At 35.6% G+C, this 18,295-nt stretch overlaps 1 protein-coding gene across 4 annotated transcripts in view; it reads left to right on the forward strand.

Annotated features, from left to right (window-relative positions):
* The first annotated feature begins 4,749 nt into the window (after positions 1-4,749).
* The window catches only part of LOC123872255 (fibronectin type III domain-containing protein 5), a 153,482-nt gene continuing 139,936 nt past the window's right edge, over positions 4,750-18,295 (forward strand). For all 4 annotated transcript variants that reach the window (XM_045916422.1, XM_045916424.1, XM_045916423.1 and 1 more), the window contains exon 1: positions 4,750-5,043. The gene's annotated coding sequence lies outside the window, so the exon portion shown is untranslated. The remainder of the gene's footprint in view (positions 5,044-18,295) is intronic.

Raw genomic sequence — 18,295 nt, forward strand, 5'->3', positions numbered from 1 at the left:
CTTGGGGTGCTTGGGATCCTTTTTTCCAAGTTTGCCCGAGGGTACAAAAATAAATCTACCTTTTATTTTCCAAAAGAAATAAAGACGGAGGGTGTGGTGATTCGATTACCTAAAATGTTAGTTGCGAACTATAATTATTCAATATAACAGCAAGAGACGTGCTATAGTTGCAGCTACAACACTTAGGAATATTGCAAAGCATGGTAACTCAGTCTAGACATCAGAATGTCAGGCATTAAGTAGTTCTTAAGAAGTTTAAATGTTTTTAAAAATAGTGTTTAATTCTTTAAAATTTTCTTCCAAACCTTGCCCTGAAAATAACGAACACAAAACAAGAATTAGGTAGGTGCTTATCCAATTTGGTTTAGTCGTTCGGAAGTTATGCGCGATACATTTCGGCTATTAATTTTTATCTATATAGATTATGCTATCACTCAACAGCTGATTTCTGTGATTTTTCTCTAGGTATAACTCACTCTGAAAGTTAGATGTACGTGCCCAGGATGGAACCCCGAATCTCCCGGGGGCCGATGTGTTTACCATTAGGCTATCACTGCACCCATTAAGTACTAGACTTAATAATAGTAGTAGATTATTAATAATGTAGCTATACAATCTACTCGGTATTTGATACGTATATTTAATTACAATATGTATTTCAATTAACTTGGTAAGTTGGAAGTTAAGTGGAATGAGCAATATCGTGGTTATTCACCGCAATTTCATCTCAACGCGCAACGCTTGCAAAACTAGCTAACTGAAACTTTTACTCAACAAAGTTCTCTTATTAAAAATATTGAAGAATAAGTATATAGTGTATAAAATTAATAGTAACTATTATTTTTGGATAAATTGTAACCTTCACAAATGATAACATAATTTATTATCAATGCATGCTTAGATACACGATGAATTAGAATGAATTGGCAAAAACGAAGACAGGTAATATTGTCGCAGCGTTGTTAGGTACTCCAGTAAAACGCCACTCACATTTTGTTACATTTATATTCACTAGATATATTATTTACAATATTTATACTGTATTTACATCAGTGGTTCGACCAGACGATGTACGAGTATATCGCCTCGTTCTGGTTCGGAACGTAAGTCGCCGGCATCAGCTAGTCTATGCCTACCTATACCTACTTCTAATTATGCTTACATTAATCTACATCAATATTATAAAGATGTGAAGTTTGTAAGCTGTAAGATGTAGAGGTACCTACCTAATCTCTGAAACTATGCGATTTCAAAAATATTTTCTGTGATAGATACCACTGTGTCTAACTATTTGAAAAGTTCTATGCCAATTTGAAAGGTTCATTCAGTTCCAATAATAATAGAATGCAATCACTCCCCCGCAATAACTACTCTAATTGATGTAGCAGAAATACCTAAACTATTATTACTATCATCATCAAGGTCAACCCATCACCAGCGCACTACTAAGCAAGGCTGGCCTCTCAGAACGAGAAGGGTTTGGCCATAGTCCACCAAGCTGCCCAAGTGCGGATTGGCAGAAACAGTAATGCATTGTTCAAATAAACACGCTACTATTCCTCTCGAGATTGAACATTATTGCAGAATAAGTGACGTGCGAACAGTTCCTTCGTTTACAAACATCATAAGCCGAGAGCCGGTGACTAAAACTATTGCAATATAACTTAAAATTTAAAAACCCCCGACATAAAAACCTCTATAAGAAAACTAGAAAAGAGCTGATAATTTTCAAACGGCTGAACCGATTTTCTTCGATTATAGCAAAGAATACTCTCGATCAAGCTGCTTTTCAAACAAAAAACTAAATTAAAATCGGTCCATTCGTTTAGGAGCTACGATGCCACAGACAGATACACACGTCAAACTTATAACACCCCTCTTTTTGGGTCGGGGGTTAAAAATGCTCCTGTTGTCATCGTTTCGACTGATAGACTTCGATGCTGGACTTCTAGTATACTTACTTAAATGCCATTGTTGGACATATTGTTATCCCTTGCATAGATTTGTGCCCCTTGAGTATATCGCCTCCAATTAAAATTCGCTTGATATCGTCCGGTTAGTTAATACAGGGTTTTTATTTTTAAAACGTTTGAGAAATAGACTCTAGGTGTTTTTGGCCCGCGTGAACTAGAGTGAGGGAACTCTTAGTTTGATGCTGAATCTGAATGAATGAATATGTCAAATACTAGGCTATGGGAAATCAAAGAAAAATAGGGCTACTTTAGGGCTACTCAGCGTCAATGTACTAACATTTGACGCCTGCCAGTGACATCGAAGCCTCGACATTTTCTCAGAAGTTCTTTAACTGTCGTGAATTGTGATACAGCTCTTTAACTATTTTCCGCAATTGAGTGCTCAGAGTGAATATTTTTCTTTCTAAAAATACTCTATGAAAAACGTTTCGAATTCAGCAGAATGACCTAGAGGTATAAAATTAGATTAGAATAATATTAAATTATAAATGTTTTTATAGGAGTCGACGACTTTGCGAAAAATTAGATTTGTTATGTTACCAAGGTTACCTACGCAAAAATACGTTTTTCGTTCAACAATAAATAATAATTAGGGACATCCCTCATTACTTTATAATACTTATACCTATTTGGAATCTTTATTTCATGATATCGATATTCGATAAATCCCGGAGAGCTTTACATAATATTGTTCATGTTTTTAGAGATGTAATAACATTAAAATATAGGTTAGTATATAATAGGTAGTTACATAGATAACATAAAGTTAATCATTGATTAATCAAAGTCGCACTATCTTATACCTAAATGCATAATGGCAAAAAACTACTTTAGCTCAAAAGATGTAAACTGTCCCGTACATATCACTAGAGAAATCAGATTTTTATCCCCCGACCCAAAAAGAGGGGTGTTATAAGTTTGACTTGTATATCTGTATATTTGCGTATCTGTGTATCTGTGTATCAGTCTGCGGCATCGTAGCGCCTAAACGAATGAACCGATTTTAATTTAGTTTTTTTTTTGTAATTTATGTAAATAATAAAGTACCAATTTACTGTAGGAAAGAACCAGTCATCATGGTGAAATCCAACCCAATAAACGAGTGTTCTTCTTTTCCCATTCCCTTGACCCAAATTGAAGTGGTCGCTTTTTCTCTGAAGCCAGTAATAATTAAAGTTATTGATTCCGACGAGTTATTTAGCGGAGGTGGAGTAATTTGTATCGACGTATTCGCTCCCGATGTATTCCTCGATACGGTTTAAAGCAATGTTCACCTACGCAATGAAGTGTATTACAAAGGTAAGTAGGTACTTACCCTTATTAGTATCACTCATCATCATCATTATCAACAAATAGATGCCCAGTGCTGGACATAGGTCTCTTGGTAGAGAACACACGGTACGCTCTTGCGCCGCCTGAATTCAGCGGCTTCCTGCGACTCGTTTGATGTCGTCTGTACACCTAATAGGGGGCCTTCCAACGCTGCGCTTTCCAGTGCGAGGTCACCACTCTAGCTCCTTGGAACTTCAACGGTTTTTAGGGTTCCGTACCTCAAAAGGCAAAACGAAACCCTTATAGGATCTCTTTGTTGCCTGTCTATCTGTCTGTCTGTCTGTCTGTCCGTCCTTCGTGTCTGTCAAGAAAACCTATAGGGTACTTCCCGTTGACCTATAATCATGAAAGGCAGGTAGCTAGGGTCTTATAGCACAAGTAAAGGAATAAATCTGGAAACCGTGAATTTGTGGTTACATCACACAAAAAAAAAATTAAAATGTGCTTCCATTTTCAAAGTAAGACAAATATATCAAGTGGGGTATCATATGAAAGGGCTTTACCTGTGCATTCTTAATCAGATTTTTATTTATTTTTACGCAAAATAGTTTTTTGGTTTATCGTGCAAAATGTCCGAAAAAATATCCGACTACGGAACCCTCAGTGTCCGAGTCTGACTCGCACTTGGCCGGTTTTTTCAAACTATGTGGCATGTTCAATGCCACTAATTCAGCTTTGTAACTCGCTGGGCTATGTTACTCTGGTTCTTGATATCCTTATTTCTGATTTGGCCTCGAACAGAAACTTCAAGCGTAGCTCTCTCGTTCGCCTGCTGAGTGGATGGGAGCTTCCTTATAAGGCCCATAGCGATCATGTCTTGGATTCGTATGTCATCTTTCCATCTCTCGAGATGCTCTCGATGAAAACTGAATGCTGAAATACTGTCATTATTGAAAAATATATCACGAATATAATTATTATTAGAGGACTGAAATAAAATATTTTTGCGTGACCAGAAAATTAATAAATGAGTCAAAACGTAAAATTGAATCACGAAGACTTGCCAAAAAATGTAGCGCTATCCAATTTCCCGTTTACAATTTGAAGACATCCGTTTTTCCCATGAAAATGTAATGTAACTCATATTCAGAAGTTTAAAATAATTAAGCAAAAAGCTCTATTTCCATTTCTTTCACACTATTAGAAATTATCCGTAATTATATACTCTACAAATAGTATAGAATACTCAAATGGAAAGTACCTACTCACTGCACAAAATTGCAATTGCGTCAATAAGATATTTTTTGTAATGAACAAACGATCTTTAAAATTGGTCTGTTTCCTCAGAAGCGATTCAAAGAAACTCAAAAAGGTCTATTTGAGAAAAACATACTGTTTTGAGTTAAGTTACATTTTGTTTAGCTGTACATAATATTTTAACTTTTACTGTGACACAGTGTAGTTAAGTTCAATAGTTTAACCTCTGGGAAGCCCAACCTTAGCTGGGCAACTCCTCAGTTCGAAGTAAGCACGCGTCGCGACAGCCCGTGTCGTACGATTTCGGTACGATTCCGTGAATTTTTAATACCGATGTTCGAACGTGCTTTTCCGACTCGATAAAACACTTTTCCCATAATTTCCCTCTAACTTGCCGTTCAATATTTTTTGTTTAGTTAAGTGTAGGTTATTTTATGTTGATGAATCGTGTGTGGGTTTACTAACGTGGTGTCTTGAGTTCTTGAAGTGTATAAGAGAAGAGATTTTCAGGCGGACGTAGTGAAAGTTATTCATCAGGGAGGTGAGAATTTATTACTTTATTTTATTTCTTTCCCTTTAGGCATATCGACTGTATTTTATCTTTGTGACTGTTGCTATCCTTCGTATTGACAGACAGTGCTACGTGTTTTTTAACTACATCGTGTGATCTTACTAGGCGGGTTTAAACTGATGTTAAACATGTGCGTTGCATGGAATAGATGGGTTTAACGTCTATTTAAACCGCGCCTAAAGTTTTTGTGGTAATTTTATATTAAAATTTAATAAACCAGTTTGCAGACTCTTTTATCTGTTAAAATTGTTACGAAAATTAAAGAATACATACAATAAATAAAAATAAGGGTCATAAAATTAATATCTCCTGAAGAAATATAGTTACAATTAAATAGCTGATGGTGTAGCTTAGACTAGATGATGAGGCATAGAGCACCAACTAAGTACCTAGATAGGCATGAAAACTTAGGTAGGAAAATTTTTGACCATTTTTTTCATGATGTCTTAACATTTTAAAAACTACTAACAAATACTATTAAATACATAAAAATACTATTAAACACATAATAGTATTCATTTTATTTTATACATAGAAGGAAAAATTTATTGACTGACATACCTAGGTACTTTAAATTGATAGTTCAAGCACTTCAAGCCTCAATAGTTCAACGGTTAAGGAGCGGACTGAATTTCGAAAGGTCGGTGGTTCAAACCCCACCCATTGCAGTATTTTCGTGATTACTCCTAGGCTTTATGCTTAGTTGAAGTGGGAATATCATCATCATCATCATCATCAGCATGTGGAAGTCTACTGTTGGACATAGACCTTCCCTAAAGAGCGCCACCACACCCGGTCATCAGCCTTCCTCATCTTGCCACTTCCCGCCAGCCGCTTTATATTATCGGTCCATCGTGCTGGAGGGCGTCCCACACTACGCTTGTTAAACGCGGTCTCCACTCAAGGACTTTCCGACTCCAACGGCCATCGCCTCTAGGACAGAATATTTATGATTGAATAATTGATTAGAAATAATTGTAAAATGATCAAAATTAATTAAATCTCATTTTATCCATGGAATCAAACAAAGTGCATGATTGCTTGTGGAATTATTAAATCGTAATTCCACTACGTTGGTACAAGAGATTTGCATTGTTAATTATTTCGACGAATCCCTTTTATCCTGACCAACTAATTTAGATGTCTGATCTCGTTTTTAACTCAGAAGTTTAAATACCTATCGAAATCGAATCGGAACGCCCTGGGTCTAGACTCTAGCATTAAAGATTTTGCTGTAGGTTTTTTACAACGTAGAACTACAACTCGACTACAACACTAAGAACAATTAGGGTCAACTAATACCACTTCACTAATTAGCGAACATAGCCACATACTGCATGTCACATTGTGAACTGGAATAGTTTGAAGGCTACAACATGGCTACAACTTGATGACGCTGCAGGCATGAAATTTTCTCTTTCACCCTAGCCACGACTCCGTTCGTATGGATTTAGGTTTTTAAAATCCCGTGAGAATTTCTTGAATTTCCGGAATAAAAAGTAAACCTGTCTCACCAGGATCTTTAAATATATAATATATACATACAAAAAGATCTAAAACCACATTAGCAGTGTAGTCGCGAGTAAAAGCTAGTTTTTTTGTAAGTAATATGAAATTGATCAGTGTCTAGTGCATACCTAGAAGCAAGTCATGTGTCTTAGCTCCCACTTGACATAGTAATATTATAGCGATCGTCGATCAAAAAGTATTTTCAGTCAGTCGTAGCTTTATAAAGGATTCAAGTAGACTTTCAAGTATTGTAGAAGCAAATATTTTATTTATCTCCATAATATAATACGTAATATTTGAGGCAAATATAGTCCGTACAAAATGACTTCTCACGCGCCATTTTGACTCTATGGGTTGACTGCCATGTCAAAAGTACAGTTCACCCATGGATTCTATGGGTTCACCTTTAAAATAAGGACTAAAATCGTACTTTTTTATATAAGAATAGTAGCCAAGTTTATTATGTTGATTAATATTCCCCTTTCCCCTCCAATTAAGCCTAAAGCTTGTGCTAGGAGTAGGTACGACAATAGTTTGAACCGGCGAACTTTCGGTCTTCAGTCCGCTCCTTTAACCTTTGAGCTATCGAGGCCATATACTTTTGACATGATATTTGACACATAGTAAAGTAAAAATGGCGCGTGAGAACTCATTTTGGCCCGTCATGGATACCACCGGCCACGGGGGAGAACAGGGGTTATTTCGGACACCTACCGACTATAACCTCACGAAGTTCCATCTCACCGCTGACGACGGAGCACAAGGGACCAACAATACTTCGTTACTCCGCCAGCGGATGTCCACCGCGGCAGACCCACCATTGGGACACTACGTGCCCCCAAACACCATTCGATACCTAACGTAAATATTATGTACATAAAGCTAATCAATTATTCTTTTTCCCATACCTTCTATATCTCACGTGAAAACTTCGATCTTTTCCCTACTGTCAAGGGACTTGACCTATATCAATGAAACCTGTCAAGTAACCTCTAGTCTAAATAATGGGGGTATGCGTCTTTTCTCGACATGTTGTTTATTAAACATCCGGCACGTTCAGGAATGATATAATTGAGATCAATACTTTCTATATTTCCATAAGTATATTGTTTATGAAACAATTCACTATAGCTACAAGGTATATACAAGGTAAATACAAGACTATTTTTTCCGTTGAAGGTGAGTTGCTATATGGAATGTTTTGCCAATCTACTAGACCATTTATTCAAAAATATATAATGCGTAAAAAATGAGAACTCACTTGCCATTTTAACTTTATATATCAACTGTCATATCAAAAGTACAATATTTTTGTCCTTATTTTAAAGGTGAATCGTACTTTTGACATTACAGTTGACACAATATGAAATAGCGAGTAAGTTTTCATTTTGTACGGACTATAATTTATTTGCTTAGAACGTATTGCTAATATAACAAGTGTAAATTAAAAATTTATAACACCCCCGACAGTGAAGGTTACAGTAACTAGAGAAGAGCTGCTAACTTTCAAACAGCTGAACCGATTTTCTTGAATTATAGCTAAGAACACTCTCGATTAAGCCACCTTTTAAAGAAAAAACTAAATTAAAATCGGTTTATTAGTTTAGGAGCTACGATGTCACAGACAGATACACAGATACACAGATACACACGTCAAACTTATTACACCCCTCTCTTTGGGTCAGTGGTTAAAAAAGAAAACAGTGGGTAGGTGGGTTCAAAAAAAAGAGTAGCTTTTGTCAACTATTGACGAGTTACACTTATTTCTATAGAGTCTGCTCTATCAATAAAACTACGATGTAAAAGAAAAAACTGTACCTAATGAACCGTGTTTTTAGAAATAGATATAAAAAATTTCATTTGCATTTATCCCTGTATAAAAAATTTATATTATTGATATTGTATTGTTGTACTAAAGAAAAGTTTTTTCCAATGCGCAATGCTTGATAACATAACAGAACTCTTTATTGGAAAATGTTCAATTTTTAATAATCGAAAACTTCATTACAAGAACTGGCAGCCTTCATTCCAGATATCTACCTACTCTGGAATAGAGCAATATTGTTTGAAAAAACAAGAGCTGTCCGAATAATTTTGTTGCTGCTCTCCCTGTGTTACACTATTGACTGTATCCGTTCAGTTTCAGGAGCAATTGTTTGTATTGTTTTATATTCATCTAACGGGAAATGTAGCTTTTAGGGGAATTCGAGCATTGTAAAGGCATACCTATTTTTTTTATTCGGATCTTTTCCATTTGAATGGAAATTAAGAAACATCGCTGGACCTATGCAGGGTAAAAAAAATCATAGTTCTTTCTTTTCTCTCTGGAAAAGAAAAACTATGAATATCGAATATCTCTGATATTTATAATAATTCAGGATCCTTGAATATCCTTTATGTTTGGAAGATTGATGATTAAAAATTTACCTGTCTATACACTAAATGATTATTTATTTGTTTTTGCCACTCCACTCATGACACCGATGAAAAATCCGCGAATTTCGGTCCAGAAAGCTCACCGCATTAGAGGGAATTTCAGTTCGAAGATGTGATTTCTGCGTCAAACTCGAAATCGAGTTCCAACCTAAGTACATGCACTACCTAACGGCAGGCACTCGTGCGGTGATTAATCAAAAATCAAAAACGATCTAGTAGCTAAATTAGACAGATTTTGTCATTGAGTACTTTCAATTTTTTTTTTAATACGCGGTCCACAGTTTTTGTGTTTACCTAACCAACTTACTTGCTCGTAGGTTAGGTAGGCTAAGTCCTTAACTTTTAATGGACTTTGAGTTTTCAATCAGAGTATTATGAACTAAGTTGAAAGTTATAGTTAACATATCTTTGCAATCAATACCAAAACCTATCAAATATTATTTAGCTTTAAAAAAGAAAGTTTCACACTATTTCTATCAAAAATGAGCTTAAATAAATAAAATTGAAGGAATTATTTATTTTTACGTAATTATTTTTTCCACGATCTGTTTAAAAATATAAGTATCTACGTATTATGAGTATAAAATCGAGTGTAGGCTCGCTTCAAAAAGGTTTTTCCATTTAATCACTCATGGACTAAGAGCCAGCGCATGCCAGACCTTGGTTATTTTAGAAAAGCTGAAAGTTTTTCTGTGTATTGTTCCCAACAAGTACTTTTTATATTTTATTTAGAATAGTATTAGATACTTTTAACTTAAAGGTCGTTTAGCAGGTGGCACACTATGTAATGAACGACGTGATTTTTAATACTATTTCGGAGAAAATATAAAAAAAAAATTGACTTTTATACATCTTTGTTACCTGACATCTGTCAAAGCCACGATGACCCAAAATAGTCACTAATCGTTCCTCCCTGTGTTAGGGACAATGCGCACACAAACTTTCAGCTTTTATAAAATAACGAAGGTCTGGCACTCGCTGGCTCTCTCTCTCTATCATAATATTTGCAGAGTAAAACCTTTCATATCGTAAATTAAATGAATCTCAGCCCGGAATAATATGTTAATATGCTAAATCACCAAAAGTATTTATACGGCAGAAGATTTTTTGCTATTACGTGATGTTCATTGTTTTGGTAGTTAATAGCTTTAAAAATCATAATCTAATTCACTGTAATATTATACCACAGATTATACTATAGAGAGATGTCATACTAGAACTCCCAGTATAGTTAATATACTCAACCTACCAGGTTTACAAGAACACAATTCGTGTTTTTTCCGTCACCTACAACGAGGATCCTCTTTATCTTCAGTGTTTAAGACTTGTAATTTTACAATTACGAGGAAAGGAGGATAATTACTTTACATTCCTTAAAAGGTAAACTACCACTAAACAATTGGACCACGAAACTGACAATGAAATTATGATAAAATAGAAAACCCAACTCCCAAAGTTCTAAGTAACTGGGAAAAACGCGTCACTTCCGCATTTCTCCGAGAAGGTCTCTCCGATTTGTATATTATCTTATAAGGAATAACGATCTATTATAGATGTAGGTAGGTTTATTACCTACTGTTTATTAGTTTCAGGATTACATCTTTGTTATCATTAGACGTGGGCGTTTATTTGACGCTTGGTTTATGAAGCCCGTTGACCCAAAGGCTTCTTGTTGGTTTTGTATAGGATTGAAAAATTTTACTGTTTACCAACGCACTAAACTATGTTACACAATTAAGATAATATTGTGGGAGACTAAATCGAACTATGTTCATCTAATGTTTGGTAAGTTATCTTTAGTTTGTAAACTGTTCAGTATAACCTTTGGAAACATCTGATTTCACAAAGTATTCCATAATAGCTTATACTCGGGACTTCGACCGCGTAGACTACACAAATCACAAACCCCTATTTTACCCCCTTAGTGGTTGAATTTTCTAAAATACTTTCTTAGCGGATGTCTAGGACGCCATAATAGCCTATATGTTGTCTAGTAGTTTGAACTGTGCATTGATAGTTCAGTCAGTCAGCCAGTCAGTTTTCCTTTATACCTATTTAGATTTATAAATTACTTATTGTAATGATTGCATTGATCGCGAGTGAGTCCCTTAGGGAGTTTTATAAATCTTTTGTCAAAGTTGAACAAGTTGAAGAATAAGTCAGTTTTTACTATGAGAAAATATGAGGAACTTGCATATTTTTGCTAACTTATTCAATGTTGTCCCGTTCTAACAAACAGCTTTCAAGAAATGCATAAAATATAAACTTCCTTCGCACAAGTTTTCATTTTCAGTATAATTTTGCTAATTGAATCAGATTCTTGAACGTTCTAGTCTTCTTAAATAATTCTTCTCAATTTTATGTTAACATGCTAAGATCTGCGTATAGGTACCTACCTACTAGTAAATACTACATGTAGGAAGAGCTTCCTCGTTTCTGATTTGCAGCGAACTCATGAATGCCTTCGTAAAATAGATTATCATCTCAGCCTATCTCCTCCTCTCTGAATTGGAAGGAATTAGGGCATAGTCCACCACACTAGCCAAGTGTCAATTATCAAATTTCACCTTTGAAGACATCATGGAGAAATCTCAAGCATCCAGGTTTCTTCACGATGATTTCCATCACCGTTAGTGAAGAATCTCTGTACATCGTTAAAGCAAGGGATATTTCATTGTTTAAAAAAGACATAGCTTCAAAAAATTACAATTGCGTGCATGGGACCGAACCTCGGACCCCCAAATAAGGGTCGGCCTCTCGACAATTTTTTTTTAATTTTTTTAATTCTAGATACAAGTTAGCCCTTGACTGCAATATCACCTAGTGGTAAGTGATGATGCAGTCTAAGATGGAAGCGGGCTAACCTGGATAGGGTATGGCAGTTTTTATTGAACCCATACCCCTCTGGTTTCTACACGGCATCGTACCGGAACGCCAAAACGTTTGGCCGTTAGGGTGGTAACTGGCCACGGCCGAAGCCTTTCACTAGACCAGCCCAGTTTAGAAATTATAAAGATCCAAATTGCCCCTGCTTGGAATCGAACTCGGGACCTCCTACTAATAAGACCATAGTCCTTACCACTGTGTCAGGGAGGTCGTCAGAAAAATTTCCGCAAATTAGAATAATTAATGAACGTCGTAGTGTTCTTAATTAATAAAGATCATTAGCAAATAAGAATAGGTTTTTCATATAAAATCTAAAGATATATTTTCAAATGGCAGAGTATGTAATAAAGCAAGCTAAAGAATCCGAGACAAAACAAAATATTTTCAACATTATTTTATTATTATTAACATCCAAGTGAACTACTTTTGTTATTTTTATGGTTCCGTAACCCAAAAGAAAAAAAAGGAACCTTTATAGGATCACTTCGTTGTCTGTCTGTCTGTCGACCTAGAATCATGAAAGGCAGATAGGTAGGTTTATAGCAAAAGAACCTAAACGAAAAATTCCGAAAATCGAAATGTCGAGATGGATCACAAACGGAAATGAAAATGCATTCACAAAACATAATTAGGTTAATTAAATCACATAGAGATAGCGCTGTCCGTCATTAACTTGCATTATTAGTTATACTACGGAACCCTTCGTGTACGAGTCAGATTCGTACTTGACCGGTTTTCATACATGAGAGCACTCAAAACATATTGCATAGGCTTATTTTTTAGTGCGCCCATGTATTCTGTTTGCGAAAAATATTTGCATACATTGTAACGTTGTTTTGTCTAAACCGTTGTTCCACAAAAAAAATACACACCACTTGAAAATATTTCGAGCAATAGGTTTTGTAGAGTTTTGAAGAGTGTATCTATTTTATGGTATATAAATATTATAATATTATAAAGGTGAAAGTTTGTATGTGTGTGTGTGTGTGTATGTGTATGTTTGTTACTCCTTCACGCAAAAACCACTGGACGGATTTGGCTGAAATTCAGAATGGAGATAGATAATATCCTGGATTAGCACATAGGCTACTTTTTATCCCGGAAAATCAAAGAGTTTCCACGGGATTTCAAAAAACCTAAATTCACGCGGGCGAAGTCGTGGGCATCGGCTAGTGGTATATAAATGGTATAAAATCTAAATCCATACTAATATTATAAATGCAAAAGTGTGTCTGTTTATCTATTACCTTTTCAGGGGTAACTATTCTAAAAATAAATAAGTGATTTATATATTTTCTTGTAAATGAAAACAACTTTATTTGTATATTTATTACTAGCTGACGCCCGCGACTTCGTCCGCGTAGATTTAGGTTTTTCGAAATCCCGTGGGAACTCGTTGGTTTTCCGGGATAAAAAGTAGCCTATGTGCTAATCTAGGATATTATCTATCTCCATTCCGAATTTCAGCCAAATCCGTCCAGTAGTTTTTGCGTGAAGGAGTAACAAATATACACACACACACACACACACACACACATACAATCTTTCGCCTTTATAATATTAGTGTGACTTATTTACTTATTCCCAAATAATATAACATTATTTGCAGTTGAAAAATTTTACTTTAAATTTTTTTATACATCGCAGTATCATGAGACTATCAGAACACAAAATTACTTTCGCTAATTAGTTGCCACATACATTTTTATAGGCTCGTGGCGAACGAAATTATAATAACATACCCATTTTAGTAGATATGATCTACGTAACTATTTAAACGGCGTACTACTAAATTGATGTTTTATCATTTTAATCCTTACGACTTTTGCTTTAAGATCTAAAATCATTGGCACATTGAGTCATATAAGTGACAAAGCGAAAAGACCTTTCCAAATATAGGCGTCACCAATGTCACGGAATGTGACCGGAATAACTCTGAAAGGACTAATCGTGTGGTGGAAGATGAGAGTCAAGTCAAATATTGTGTTGACCGGAATTCAACTAATGAGTTTCGTGAAGGGTAAATCACTACCCAATTAATCCTTCAATCACGCCGCAACGGAGCTACGGATCGACGTGATTATTTACAGGAATAGGTATAGGTAAAGATCTGGAGAGTGACATAGGATACTTTTTATCATGGAAAATCAAAGAGTTCCCAATAGCTCTAAAAAACCTGAGGGTTATTATGATTAAGGTAACGAGATGGGCTGACTATGAAATTGGCCGACTAGCCGATTAGTCGGTTGAAAAAAGGCCGACTAATCGGTCGCCTAGGTAAAAAAAATATCGCGAGGAAACCTACACGCCTAAGAGTTGCTTTCAATCTGAGAGGAGCCTGTGCTCAGTATTGGGTCGGCGATGGGTAGAGATGATGACGATAATATAACGATGATAATATTATAGTTCAAATGTTATTAAAATGTATCAAATATAAAATCAACCCGGTAAACTTTATTTCGTCTAGCTTTTCAAGCAAATCTATATTTACATTTTATATTTAGGTGGTTTAGTACAAAATTACTTTGTTTGTACAGTCTAATCCTATATGTATCAGCTATGTAAAAATGCAATATTATATTTGGTCAACAGAAATAAAATAATTATCCCTCTACATTATTAATTTACATTAATTAAGTAGGTATAACTAATGCACTGTCGATTCAAAACATAAATTATTTAAAACTTCATACACCCTGTTAGCAAACAAACTTAGCTTTTAGATTCTCTATTAAAGAGAAAGTGCAATAATTTATGAACTTTGATACAAGTACGTGCATTAGCTTAAATTCCTAATGCACTGTACGGTTATCCATTTGAAACTATTTTATTTCTAAGTGAAACTTCATATTCTGTTTCACAAGTTCACAAAGGAACAAGTTTCTACTTTTAGAATCTGTGAATCTATTTTGATGCAAGTAGGTATGATGGAATTCTTCGTGTATTTTCACAATATAATATTATTTGACAAAAACGTAGTTAATATTATAAGGCTATATAAAAAGCGTGCTATGGGCCGGACTATGTTAGGTGTCTCGCTAAGTCAAAGTCTGCAAAGGTGCACAGTCAAAACTAAACTAGTTAGGAATATGAAATTTCGGTATACCTATACCTATGTACCAAATACTGTATTTAAATAACAAATACTGAAAACAAAGATTTATAAAATAGTTTGTAAGCTGTGACAAAAACGAACGAACATTTTTTGGGAACTCAAGGCTTATTGCAATGTTCTAGCTCGGAAAAGATATAATATTCCACACACCCAATATGAGACGTTCATAATTATATACGGAACCCTAAAAGACCAAGGCCCGACTTGCATTTAATCAGTTTTTTTTTTAAATTACCAGTTTTAACCTCAAATAAATTAAGCTGATTTTTAGTTGGTTTAAAAAAATGCTCGGCAAATGTCTATTCTGCAAGTATACGTGTCCTCTAAGGGTAGGACTTTTGAGTTTTACCGTAAACCGTAAACGTATTATTCAAATATCCACTAAGATATTCATTCAAAACATTAACTATTCAAAAGCCATAGTTCCTGGTCTGAAGAGAACTAAACTTCGCTATTATTGTATCGAGTTGACTTCACTCCACAGTGATTGTAATTGAAATATGGATAGGATAGTTTAACAGTACCTATTTCTATTAAATTATTAATACGGATGTCCGTTGTTGCGACGTAGCTTTCAAACTACGTGTAGGCTTTAAAGCTTTGACTATTCAATTATAGCGCTATTGAAAAAAAATAGTACGGATCAAGTAACCATAAGCAGGGTCTCCACTAAGCGAAGTAGCCACGTGATATTTTGCATATCAAATGACTTGTATAGAATATAGATCGAACAGGGAAGGCGAATCGTGGACACAGCCGATGGACACTGACTGCTCGCTCGCCACTCTTAAAAGATACCTATTAAAATCAGCAAAGCGAGCGAATATGGGTAGGGGGAGACCAATTTTGTGACAGAAAAGCAGTTACACAGTCTATTTTTTAACCCCCGACCCAAAAAGAGGGGTGTTATAAGTTTGACGTGTGTATCTGTGTATCTGTCTGTGGCATCGTAGCTCCTAAACTAATGAACTGATTTTAATTTAGTTTTTTTCGTTTGAAAGGTGGCTTGATCGAGAGTGTTCTTAGCTACGATCCAAGAAAATCAGTTCAGCCGTTTGAAAGTTATCGCTCTTTTCTAGTTACTTGTAACCTTCACTTGTCGGGGGTGTTATAAATTTTTAATTTACTAAAGGAACTATTTTGGCGAAATTCAAAATATTATATTATTTAAATAAAATAACACTTATGACAGACAGCAATTTATTCGGACGCGGCCAACAAGAGAAAGGATGACAGTTGCCACAGAACATATTTTATACAATGACATTGTCACAGAGTAGGTACTATGCGTTCACACTTCATCATCCTCCCTTGAACGCAAACCCATAGCTCCAAGGAAGTGTTGATGCTTTGGCTTTGGCAGGGCTTTGGTCAGCGAGTCTGCAGTCATCGAGCTGGTTTCAACGTACTCGACACAAATCTCTCCATTGGCTACCTTGTCTCTTACAAAGTGATGCCGCACGTCGATGTGTTTGCTGCGAGCCTGAAAACTTTCATTACACGTTAGCTTGATTGCACTTTGGTTATCACAGTACAATTTCAGAGGAAAAAGTTTTTCTTGTGGCCAAAGTTCAGTGTGCAGCTGCCTTAACCATAAGGCTTCTTGAACTGCGGCAGACAGAGACATATACTCTGCCTCGGTGGTGGATAAGGCTACTGTTGGTTGCCTCCTTGAGTTCCATGATATGGCAGAGCCCTGAAACATAAAAATGTAACCAGTACAAGAACGACGATCTTCAGAGTTTGAAGCCCAATCAGCATCACAGTATCCAATGATTGATTCGTTATTTGGCTTGTACATTAGTTTCATATTTCTTGTACCCTTCAGGTAACGCATTAATCTCTTGACTGCTTGCCAGTGATTAATTTCAGGTTTATTATTAAATTTACTCAAAGTGTTAACTGCATAGGTTATGTCGGGCCTAGTTCCTTGGCATAAGTACAGTAAACATCCAATAGCTTCTTGATAGGGTACGTCTGTCAAGATATCTTTACCAGAGCTTGTAAGTATCATTCCTGGTTCCATGGGTGTACTCGCAGGCTTACATTCACCCATATGGAAACGTTCTAAGATCTGATCAATATATCTTGTTTGATCAATGCATATAGCATCTTCTAGGTATGTAATTCTGAACCCAATGCAGTAGTTAGCTCTTCCTAGGTCTTGCATTTTAAAATTATCCTTTAATTGTTGTTTTAAATTTTTAGCTTCATTTTCATCAGTATAAAACAAAAGTAAGTCATCCACATATACTGCAATTATTAATATATTTTTCTTAGAAATATTGTAATAGATACAAGGTTCGACCTTTGACCTTTTCAAACCAATATTTTGTAGGACATCATTTAATTTCATATTCCATCTTCTGCTTGCTTGTTTTAAGCCATAGATTCATTTATTAAGTTTACATACTTGTTCATTTTGTTTATATAATGGTGGCTGCTCCATGTACAATTCCACGTCAATTTCACCTTGAAGGAAGGCAGTCACAGCATCCATCTGCTCTATTTTCATTTTGTATTTAACAGCCAAGCCGATCAAGTATCTAACTGAGGTATGACGGACAACAGGCGCATACACTTCTTCATAGTCAATACCACGCCGTTGTGCATAGCCTTTGATAACTAATCTTGCTTTATATTTGCTTATGTTGCCTTCTGCATCCAGCTTCGTTTTATAAACCCATTTGCAAGGTATGGCTCGACGACCTGATGGAAGATCGGTGAGTGTCCACGTGTTATTCTCTATTAGTGAATTATACTCAGATTCCATAGCTTTTTGCCACTGAAGACAGTTAACGCTTGACAAAGCTGCCTCTGGTGTCTCAGGATCCTCTTCTATCGGTGTAACAGAGCTGGTTACCGCCTGACATAAAAAAGTCTTCTTGATGTTTTGTCTAGGTCTCAAAGATATCTGCCTTGGGGTAACTTCCTTTATTGGCTCCTCTGGTACATAGGTCTCATCAGCACCATAAGTTGTGTCAGAGCTATCTATAAGAGAGCTTGTATTCAGATCTGCTGCATCAGCAGTTGTGCTGCAGGACTCTTTTGAGGTCTCTTGTAAGCTGTCAGTATTCTTTTCAGTCAATGGAATAAGTGCATAATCCTTTTTAATATCATTTTCTAAAAATATGACATTTCTACTTCTTAAAACTTGTTTCTTTGACTCATCATATAACCTATATCCTTTTGTGTCACTACAATATCCAACGAATATTAATTTTTGAGATTTACTATCCCATTTTTGTCTTTTCTCTTTGGGAATATGCACCATAG

Source organism: Maniola jurtina, chromosome 15 (assembly GCF_905333055.1).
Source record: "Maniola jurtina chromosome 15, ilManJurt1.1, whole genome shotgun sequence".
Lineage (NCBI taxonomy): Eukaryota > Metazoa > Arthropoda > Insecta > Lepidoptera > Nymphalidae > Maniola > Maniola jurtina.